Here is a 9675-nt window from a genome sequence, read left to right as displayed (position 1 = left end):
TATCTTAACTTTACTCTCCTTTCACTCTATTTTCTGAATTCACTCAATATCTATCAGAAATTCTACTTTTTCCACATAAACTTTGATATATTCCTTAAAGATAGCCCACTCCTTATTCACTTTTTGTACCATGTCTCCTCTTATCCTCCCTGTTAGTTCAGCAATATGGAAGTATTCCATCATTTTAGATAACCAGTCTGTTTTAGTTGGGATGCCGCTGCTTTTCCAATTTTTGGCAATCAATAACCTGGCCGCTGTAGTTGCATACATAAATATTGGTCTGACCGTTCTTTTTATTTCCTCTGACATGATGCCTAGGAGAAAGGATTCTGGTTTTTCTTCAAATGAAAATCTAAACATCTTTTTCAATTCGTTATAGATATTTTCCCAGAACCTGTTGACAGTCCCAGCTCAATCTGTGTGGACCCAGTGTGATTGGGGGATCCCTCAACTCAATACAGCCAACGCCTGGTTCAGTGCAGGATCCACTGGGCAGCCCTAGAAGAAACTCTTTTATTGTAGCCAACTTTTAAAATAAAAGGAGCCAGCATGCCAGTTTCCAGCATCAGGTTCTTCTTACAAACACCAGCCTTTGCTGTCATTGTGACATCACTTCCTGCTCTTGCTTCTATTCTCTCCACCAACATCCCAACTTAACTGGCACAGAACTCTTTGTGCTGTTGAGTCCATTGGCTGCGCTCCCCTACTAAAGGAAGGCTCTCTGCGCAACCCAGGACATTTCTTTCTTCATTCTCCTCCTCACCAGTTTGCCCAGAGCACTTTTTGTTAAGGGAAGGAGGCGATGCCTTTCAAAGGAGCACAATTGTGTTGCTGTTGGTTTTTCTACTTTGTCCTGCCTTGCAACTCCCTTTTCCAAGGCTATGGACCTGGGGACTATGGGGCGCCAGAAGTGGATTATTCAAATGAAGCAGACTTCGGGGAGAGCAATTATGGTGAGGACGTGGAGCAGTATGGTCCAGAAGCTGCAGGAGAAACTGCAGCTGAAGCACAAGCACAAACACAAGCACAAGCAGTAAGTTGTGTTCATTTATTTCATGTGTAGTTTATGCTCATTCCCTAAGTGAAATTCAGGACCCTCTAAGTAGCGGATGATAAATAACATGGGAACATAGCAACCTGCCTGGCACCGAATCAGACCGCTGGTCCATTTAGTCTACAGTATTATCTACCATGGGGATGCGGGTGGTGCTGAGGGTTAAACCACAGAGCCTAGGACTTGCCAATCAGAAGGTCGGCTGTTCGAATCCCCGCGAGATGCAAGATGATAAATAGGTACCACTCTGGCGGGAAGGTAAACGGCGTTTCCGTGCGCTGCTCTGGTTCGCCAGAAGCAGCTTAGTCATGCTGGTCACATGACCCGGAAGCTGTACGCCAGCTCCCTCGGCTAATAAAGCGAGATGAGAACCGCAACCCCAGAGTCGGTCAAGACTGGACCTAATGGTCAGGGGTCCCTTTGTCTTTACCTTTTATTATCTACCATGATTGGCGGCAGTTCTCCAGGGTTTCATTTTTTTAAAAAAAAAATATTTATTGCTTTTAAAGATTACAGAAAAAGAAGAAAGAAGAAAAGAGAAAATTTAAAGACAAACGAAGAAAGAAAAATATATATGAAAAAACACCACAATACAATACAGTATACAAATAATATAAACCCCAACCCAATCCCATTAAGCTAAACACATAAATAAATCTAAACAAAACAGTTTAAAATACATCTCTCCTTTTCCATATTCTATCCTTCATTTCCTTATTTCCTCGACTTCCTCACATCTCCCTTTTTGTATTCCCATTCTTCTAATTATTTCAGCAAATCCTTTCCATCTTTCTCTATTTTTTATCGTCTTGTAAATAACATATTTTTTAACCTTATTTCCCTTTAAGACTAAATTACTTATCTATTCTTAACTTCTTCTAACATTTCTACTAAATCCATATAATAACATTCCACGATTTTTCTAACAGTCATTAATTTTGCAAAATTTCTAAATATAAGCTTTAGCTTCCCAATCTTCCTCCACCCTCTCCTCTCCCTGGTTTCGGATTCTGCCAGTCCTTTCCGTCAAATCCATATATTCCATCAACCTGGAGATCTTATGTCCGAGGCTCTTAATTCTTTTCCAAGTCCCTTCTGCAGATCTTCTTCATATTCTTTGATGCTCAGGAGCAAATCTCGGGAAAACTCCAACCAAACAGAACTTTTGTTCCTTCTGAACAGCTCAGCCAAATTTCCATACTTGAAACTAAGGTCCATAGGGTATTTCAGGACGTATTTCAGGATTCCTCCAAGTCCATAGGCCCCCACAGCTTCAAGCTCCTCCAGGCCCCAACCCATGTCCCAGATGTCAGTTAATCCCTGGATGAAGGGGTCTTTCCAACTTTCGTTCTTCGGTCCAAGGCAGGGTCCCATCCTCAAGCTCTGGTTTTTGCTAAAATCAATCATGCAGGGCCTCCATTTGTAATCCTCGATTTGCCTCTGTAGAACTGAGGATCCTTCTTGAATTACTTTAAGTTTCACAACGGCATCTTTCTCCTTTTCCTCCACCATTTGTCTTGCCAAGATATTTTCCTGTACCAAGTCCATGTTGTTGTTTGCTTTTTGATTCAAGTTAGTCACTTTCTGTTCCCGGCTGTCAAGTTTGAAGATCATGTCATCTACATTTTTGTGCAGCTGTTCAAGTGAATGATTTATTTTGAGTAATGCAGTCACAATAACTTCTCCTATCAGCATTTTGAATAGTCCAAGGTCAATCTCTGATTCTCAGGAGCTTTATCTTGCAGCTGGAGTTTACCCTGTTACACTCCTGTAACAGTTTCACATGCTCCCTCTGGAGGGAAGCAGTTTCAAATTGTATCAGTTCTTTCAGTCACAGAAACAGTTTCGATTTTCAGTTATTTTCCCTCCCTTTAATAAACTCAGAAGAGATCAATGGAAACAGTATCTTTCTAATTTTAAGTATCTGTCAAATCCGTTCTGTCAGTGAACCTTCCCCAAACGTCATCAGGCAGACCGTCCCCAGGTTCAGAGCAGTGGTAGTTTACTTTTCCCTCTCTCCTGCAGGTTCTCCCTAGGTCCACAGCTTCCCCCCTCTTCTCCTGCTTCCAAGGGGGGTTTGATATTTTTAACCAGTAGAATTTTAATCCTTTATCCAAAAACTTTCAGAGACTTTAGTTTGTAACGCCTTTGCTTCAATCTATTTACAAAAACGGGAGGCGGACTTCCTGTTTAGAGCCTTCCCGCTACTTTGCCAAATTAGAATATTTGAAGATCCAAATTTTCCAGTCTACTCACGGGTAGTTGTTTAAAGTCCAATTGTCCACAGGAAAAAGTCAGCGCTCTCCGGCAACAGCAATGCGGCTTCACTCCATGAAAGAAGCAGTCGATTCAAAGCACCGCGCCACTCACCCCACGTCGCTCCGGATCCCCAAAACAGGGTTTCCCCGCGAGTAGGGGAGGCGCAAGAGGTGCCAGCCAAATCCCAAGTTCACAGGCTTCTCCCGCCTGTGATTTCTGTGGGTCTCCGCCTTCGCTGTGGCGGTTAGACCCTGCTTTTCACGGAGCAAGTTCCTCCCGATCGGAGGAGCTCCGCTATTGCCGAAGGCATCAACCCGGAAGTCCCGGTTCTCCAGGGTTTCAGACAGTTTCTCCTAGCCCTACCTGGATATATTCTGGGGGTTGAACTTTGGATCTTCTGTGTGCAAAGCAGATGCTCTGCCACCAAGCTATGTCCCTTCCCCGAAGTTCCAATACCTGGGAATACCTCTTGAAAGGTGGCATATAGGTTAATTGAACCAGTAGTCCTCAACCTTCTCCAGCTCAGGACTAACGTTTAATCCAAAGGTGCATGTGGGGACCCATTTCTTAATCATTATTTTTATCATATATTTGTATAGTTGGTAGCACTGCTGTTGCAACCCACCTTAGATCAGGTCATGGCTGTGTAGTGGGTCCCAACCCCTCAGCTGCAGACCAATGCATTAAAACAAATGGTTGGTTTTAGTATTTTGTAATTTGGTTAAAGGGGGAAATACTTTAGGTAAAATAAAAAGAGAATTCTTTGCATGTCTAAATCCAGGTTTGGGGCAAGTACTCTTTGTTGAAAGAGGCCCAGCAGAGATTTCAAATCACAAAATATGCAGCAAAATAAAGCATGGAAAATATTTCTTGCTTTAAAATATTCCTTTCTAAGTTGCTTCCAAAGCCTCCCACTTCCCTGAGCATAGAAAGAAACCACATGTAAGTTAAAAATGATTTACTTACAAACTTTTCAAAGGTTTTCCATATAGCAGCAAGGAAAGTCAGGCAGTAAAACTTAGGTTAGTTCCAAAATGGTAAAGGTTTCTAAATTATTTGTATAGAAACACAAAGATGGATTGCCTAAGCTTGGAGCATCCAGCTTAGACCTCCTTACTGGAAGTGTTCTCATGGTGGAAGACAGAAAGAACAGAATTGGGTAGCCCTTCCTCCCAAGCTAAGGGGGTCTGACTTAGCTATTCAAGGCATGACAGCTTACTCTATGGTCTTAACCCCTTCATGTATTAATTAGAGTTAAGTATGTTGGTTATATGAGGCTGATTTATCCCACACCAATAACCTGTACCAAGTTGTCTTACCTACCAAGGACTCCAAGCGGAGCTCAGCCTTTATTATGGCACACCTAGGCCCAGCTTAGTGCTTTCCAGATGTTTTGGATTAAAACTCCCATCAGCCTCAGCTGGAAGGCACCTGGCTGGGGAAGGCTGTTGCAGCATTTGAAAATGGCATGTGAAGGACTGTGCCACCTATTTTTAAGCAGACCTCACTGTTTCACCATTGAGTTTTCAAGGTGGCTGTTCCCTCATGGGCAGCCTTCTGTGAGCTGCATGCTAGTGGTGGGTGGGACCAGAGGCAAGAAGTGGGTGGAGCAACAGATGACTCTTACTGGTTTAGCTACAATGCTCACAGTTTACGGACACATTCCAGCCAGGCAAAAGCCCTTGTGAGGGGCACACAGCAGTCTGGTGAGGTATATGGCCCTGGGGAAAGAAAGACAGGGCTGGGTGGGGATTCACTTAGCCCCTGGTCTTGAGGTTTTCACTCGTGTTCTAATTTAGATGCTCATGGAGTTTGTCTGGGGGCCTTGGGAGGAAGTGATCATGTCCTCCTGGGTTTCATGATACAGAGGCAAGGGAAAGTTGAGTGTAGTTGGACACACTCCACACTCGGCCCTCCAGATGTCTTGGGACTACAGTTCCCATCATCCCTGACCACTGGTCCTGTTAGCTAGGGATGATGGGAGTTGTAGTGCCAAAACATCTGGAGGGTCGAGTTTGGGGATGCCTGATATAGAGGATTTTGTTGTTGTACAGCTATTGCTCTTGTCAGTCAGGTGTGGCCTTCCAGATGTTACTGAGCCACAACTCTCATCATCCCTGGCCACTGGCCATGCTTACCATGTCTGGTGGGAATTGTAGTTCCACAACATCCGGAGGGCCAAAGGTTCCCCAGTCTTGCTGCAAAGCAAGAAGTAATTCATTTCTGGTGTTAGTGTGCTGGGTGAGCGCGTGGCTATATATAGGGCTTTTTCCAGCTGGAACTCACTGGAACTCAGTTCCAGCACCTCTCAGGTGGGTTCCGGCACCTCTCTGTTGCTATTATAAGAGAACGAGGGAGGTGTTCATGGTGAGTTCCGACACCTCTTTTTCTGGAAAAATAGCACTGGATATGTTATAAAGGGCTTTTGTTGGCAAAGCTAAGTATTATGTTCATGCAGGAGATGAGATTAATTTGATTTTGTTTTTATTGAAATATAGCAACTCTTTCCCATGGTTGTCTTCCTAGTAATTACCACTGACCACCCTCAGGGTTGGTAGTTGGCATGCTTGTTCTCCCACCAATGGCTCCTTCCCATTGCTGCTGCCATCAGCATGGCTTTGCTGATGTTAACTGCCATCAGTCACTCGCCTCTGCCCATCCCTCCTCCCCACAGGTATTCTGTTTACCTGGTGGCACTGACTACGGCCAGCTCCATATTAGAGATGGGTGACTCTATCTCTTCCTCTCAATTTCTCCAATCTTAAATTCAGTTCTCTACAATAGTTTGGGATTGCTTTTTTTTTTTAAGTCCTCATGAAAATTCAGCAGCATTTTAGTGCTAATTTATCCTAATGTACTCATTTTTGTAGGCTGTTTTGCCTAATGTACTCGTTTTTGCAAGGCTTGTTTCCATAATAATTATATTTCCACTAATGTAATGCATGTTGATGTTATTTTCATTAATATATGCATCCATCTGTGCATTTCACCCTACAATTTGCATTTTGGATACAATACTTGGCTGGAAAACTGCATTGCAAAATTCTGACAAGTGTGGATTTCAAATGAGAGTTGTGTTTTGATTTGCATATTGTTCCAAAAACTATGATTAGGTAGATTTGCCTTTAAATGCAAGCTAAATTGCATTTCTCTCCCTGTCCCTCCTTCTGACAGCCCTTCCCTGTATCTGAATGATACTGCTTTGGCTGCATAAGCAACAGCCCAAACACTGGACGAGGGAAAACTAGCTTAATAAATCCTATAGTAACTTGGCTGTTGGATATGGCCAGATATTCACTGTTGTAAAATGGTTGGATGTCAAAATGCTGATACTGAATATCACCTGGCCAAATATTTGCGCAGCTAACAAATTTTCAGAGTTTTTGAAGTTTCAAGAGTTCATACAAGACAATTTTAAGTGGCCGGGTGATGATTTCAGTTCTATTCAAAACACATGGGTTTTAGATCCTACCTTTAAAAAATAAATAATCCCAGAAGTTGCTGCTTTGCATTGAGGTTTGACTTATACTGTGACCAATGAATTCTGATTCCCTCTGCTGGCTTCTTTGGAAGAGTGGGATATTTTGAGCTGATTTCTGTAGCAGCATTTCAAGACAGGCTCCAGTGGATTGAGCAGAAGAGACCGAGAGTGAGTCCAATGGTCAAGGAAGTGGCTTCTACACGTGCTGTAGAATGAAGTGAGAGGCAGATGGGGCTCTTCCACTAGCTCATCTAGTAGAAGGAAAACTCTGACCCTAAACCTCCACTGCCTTGTGGGACGTATTTGGGAAAAGAAAAGGCTATAAGGAATGTTGTTGTTGTTTAGTCGTTTAGTCATGTCCGACTCTTTGTAACCCCATGGACCAGAGCACGCCAGGCACTCCTGTCTTCCACTGCCTCCCACAGTTTGGTCAAACTCATGTTAGTAGCTTCGGGAACACTGTCCAACCATCTCGTCCTCTTTCGTCCCCTTCTCTTTGTGCCCTCCATCTTTCCCAACATCAGGGTCTTTTTCAGGGAGTCTTCTCTTCTCATGAGGTGGCCAAAGTATTGGAGCCTCAGCTTCACGATCTGTCCTTCCAGTGAGCACTCAGGGCTGATTTCCCTAAGAATGGATAGGTTTGATCTTCTTGCAGTCCATGGGACTCTCAAGAACCTCCTCCAGCACCATAATTCAAAAGCATCAATTCTTCGGCGATCAGCCTTCTTTATGGTCCAGCTCTCACTTCCATACATCACTACTGGGAAAACCATAACTTTACAAATCCAGAATGGAGTCCCTAAGACGGTTCAATGGTGTTTTGTACACCTTTGCCTGGCATCTCCTTCAACCAAGCTGGTGCCAGATGTATTGCTCTGCTTTCATTTGGACCACATCAGCAAGTCCGAGAGGGGTGGTGGTCTTGTTGTCTGGGCAACCAAGGATCTCCATACACACTATCATGGCTTGTGCCCCAGCACTTCAGTGCTGCTAACGCAGTGGTTTGACTTCACCCCCAGAGGTGCATTCACTCCATTGACCCTTGAGACGGACAGATGCCAACAACAATACATTTCAAGCTAGCTGTTGAAGACTAATGTGGTTTTAAAAGAAGAAGCAGCAAGGGTAGTCATTGTGGTGCTGTCCACATGTTGACGAACTGCAGCTCCCACCACTTCTGGCTATTGCCCATGCTAGCTGGGGCTGATGTGGGCTGCATTTCAACAACCCCAGGAAGGCCACAGGTCCCACAGCTCTGTATGAAAGCATTTTTGCCCCCTCTTCAGCTCACAAAGCTCCCAGATGGGCTGAATAAGGAAAAAATAGAAATGAAAAGGTGGCAACAGCAGTTAGCACCTTCAAACTGGGAATCTTAAGTTTGTTCCAACTTGAGCTCTCAAAACTGATCTTTTGCTGTATCCCCCATCCTTAGGAAGAAGAAGCTAATCAACGATGATGTCCCATTTCCTCGTTGTGGCAAGCATCGTCTGGAGAACAGCTTTAGATGGTTCCAAATTCTACCAACAGATTATATTATGGAACGGTTATTAAATATTTGTTAGAGGAGGAAAAAAAGCTTCTTCTCTTCCAGTCTGTGCCATGAGGTCCTCTTGGTTTGGCGGCATTCTGTGGTTAAAATATTACCAGCCCACCATATATTTTGGAAAATTATTTATCCATATATACTTGATCTTGGCGAAAAGGCTGAGAAGCCTATGTTTTCTATGCATTCAGATGTCTCTCTCGATATCATCTCCAAATTTGGTGTGAGGGTTCCCAATGTGTGTGTGTGTGTGTGTGTGTGTGTGTGTGTGTGTATCTCTGGCTGCCATTTTGTATCAAGATGGCAGACTGAAACATCACTTTGGCATAGGTTCAGCCACCTCCTGAGATATTGTAACCAAACTTCGTACAAGGGTTCCCGAGGTGGGAATGGTGGTCTTTGCCAATGTTTGGATGTTGGGTGCCATTTTGAATCAAGATGATGGATCAAAATGTGACTTTGCAGTGACTTAACCCTTTTTTTGGCATAAGGGGTCCAAACTACACCAATTTGGACACCTCTGAATGTTCCATTCACCCATTTGGTGACTCTTTACCACATTTAGTGGGACAGTTCCAACCTGTACCAATTTGGATGCCTCCTAAGATATCATTGTGAAACCTGGCACATGGGTTTCTGAGGTGGAAGTGATGGTCTTGGATGCCAGACACCATTTTGAGTCAAGGTGGCTGACCACATTAACCCTAAACATTAGCTCTCCCTCCCAAAAAGTTGATTTGAGGACAGAGCATGTACTCCCTGGGTCAGGACAGAGCCCTGGGTTGGTTTGTGCATGCATGTGTGTGCACAGCGCCCAAACTCACAAATTACACTCTTACATCCCCCCCCCTCCTCCTCCTCCTCCTTCTTTCTCTCTATTGGTAAGCTGTTGTTTGGATGGTATACTCAAGCAAGTGAGCATTAGCAGCAAACATTCATAATACAGTCATACCTCGGGTTTAATGTGCTTTGGGATGAGCGCATTCAAGTTGCGCTCCGCAGCAACCCGGAAGTAACGGGGCACGTTACTTCTGGGTTTCGCCGCTCGCGCATGCACAGACACTCAAAAATGACATCATGCGCATGCGCAGAAGCGCCTAAACGTGACCCGCAGACACGCAGACCCGGGTTATGTTTGCTTCTAGATGCGAACAGGGCTCTGGAACGGATTGTGTTCACATCTAGAGGTACCACTGTACTAGAACTTGGAGACATTGGTGGAAACTGAATGTTGGAAGATTCAGAACTGACAAAAGTAAGTATTCCTGCATGCAGCACATAATGGAATTCGCTCCTGCAAGAGGTAGTGATAGTCACTATGACCCAAGGTCACTGGAT

General features: G+C 44.0%; 1 long non-coding RNA gene across 1 annotated transcript; it reads left to right on the top strand.

Moving 5' to 3' along the window:
* On the top strand, positions 1–8384 carry LOC310750716. The gene is made up of 2 exons (XR_014542169.1): positions 1–1033; positions 8227–8384. It is a non-coding gene; the product is annotated as an uncharacterized lncRNA (long non-coding RNA).
* Positions 8385–9675: the final 1291 nt, after the last annotated feature.

The sequence above is a fragment of the Podarcis filfolensis genome, assembly GCF_964270895.1.
Source record: "Podarcis filfolensis genome assembly, chromosome: 15".
NCBI lineage: Eukaryota > Metazoa > Chordata > Lepidosauria > Squamata > Lacertidae > Podarcis > Podarcis filfolensis.
The sequence above is the reverse complement of the archived record's forward strand: the minus strand, read 5'-3'. Positions and strand labels throughout refer to the sequence as shown.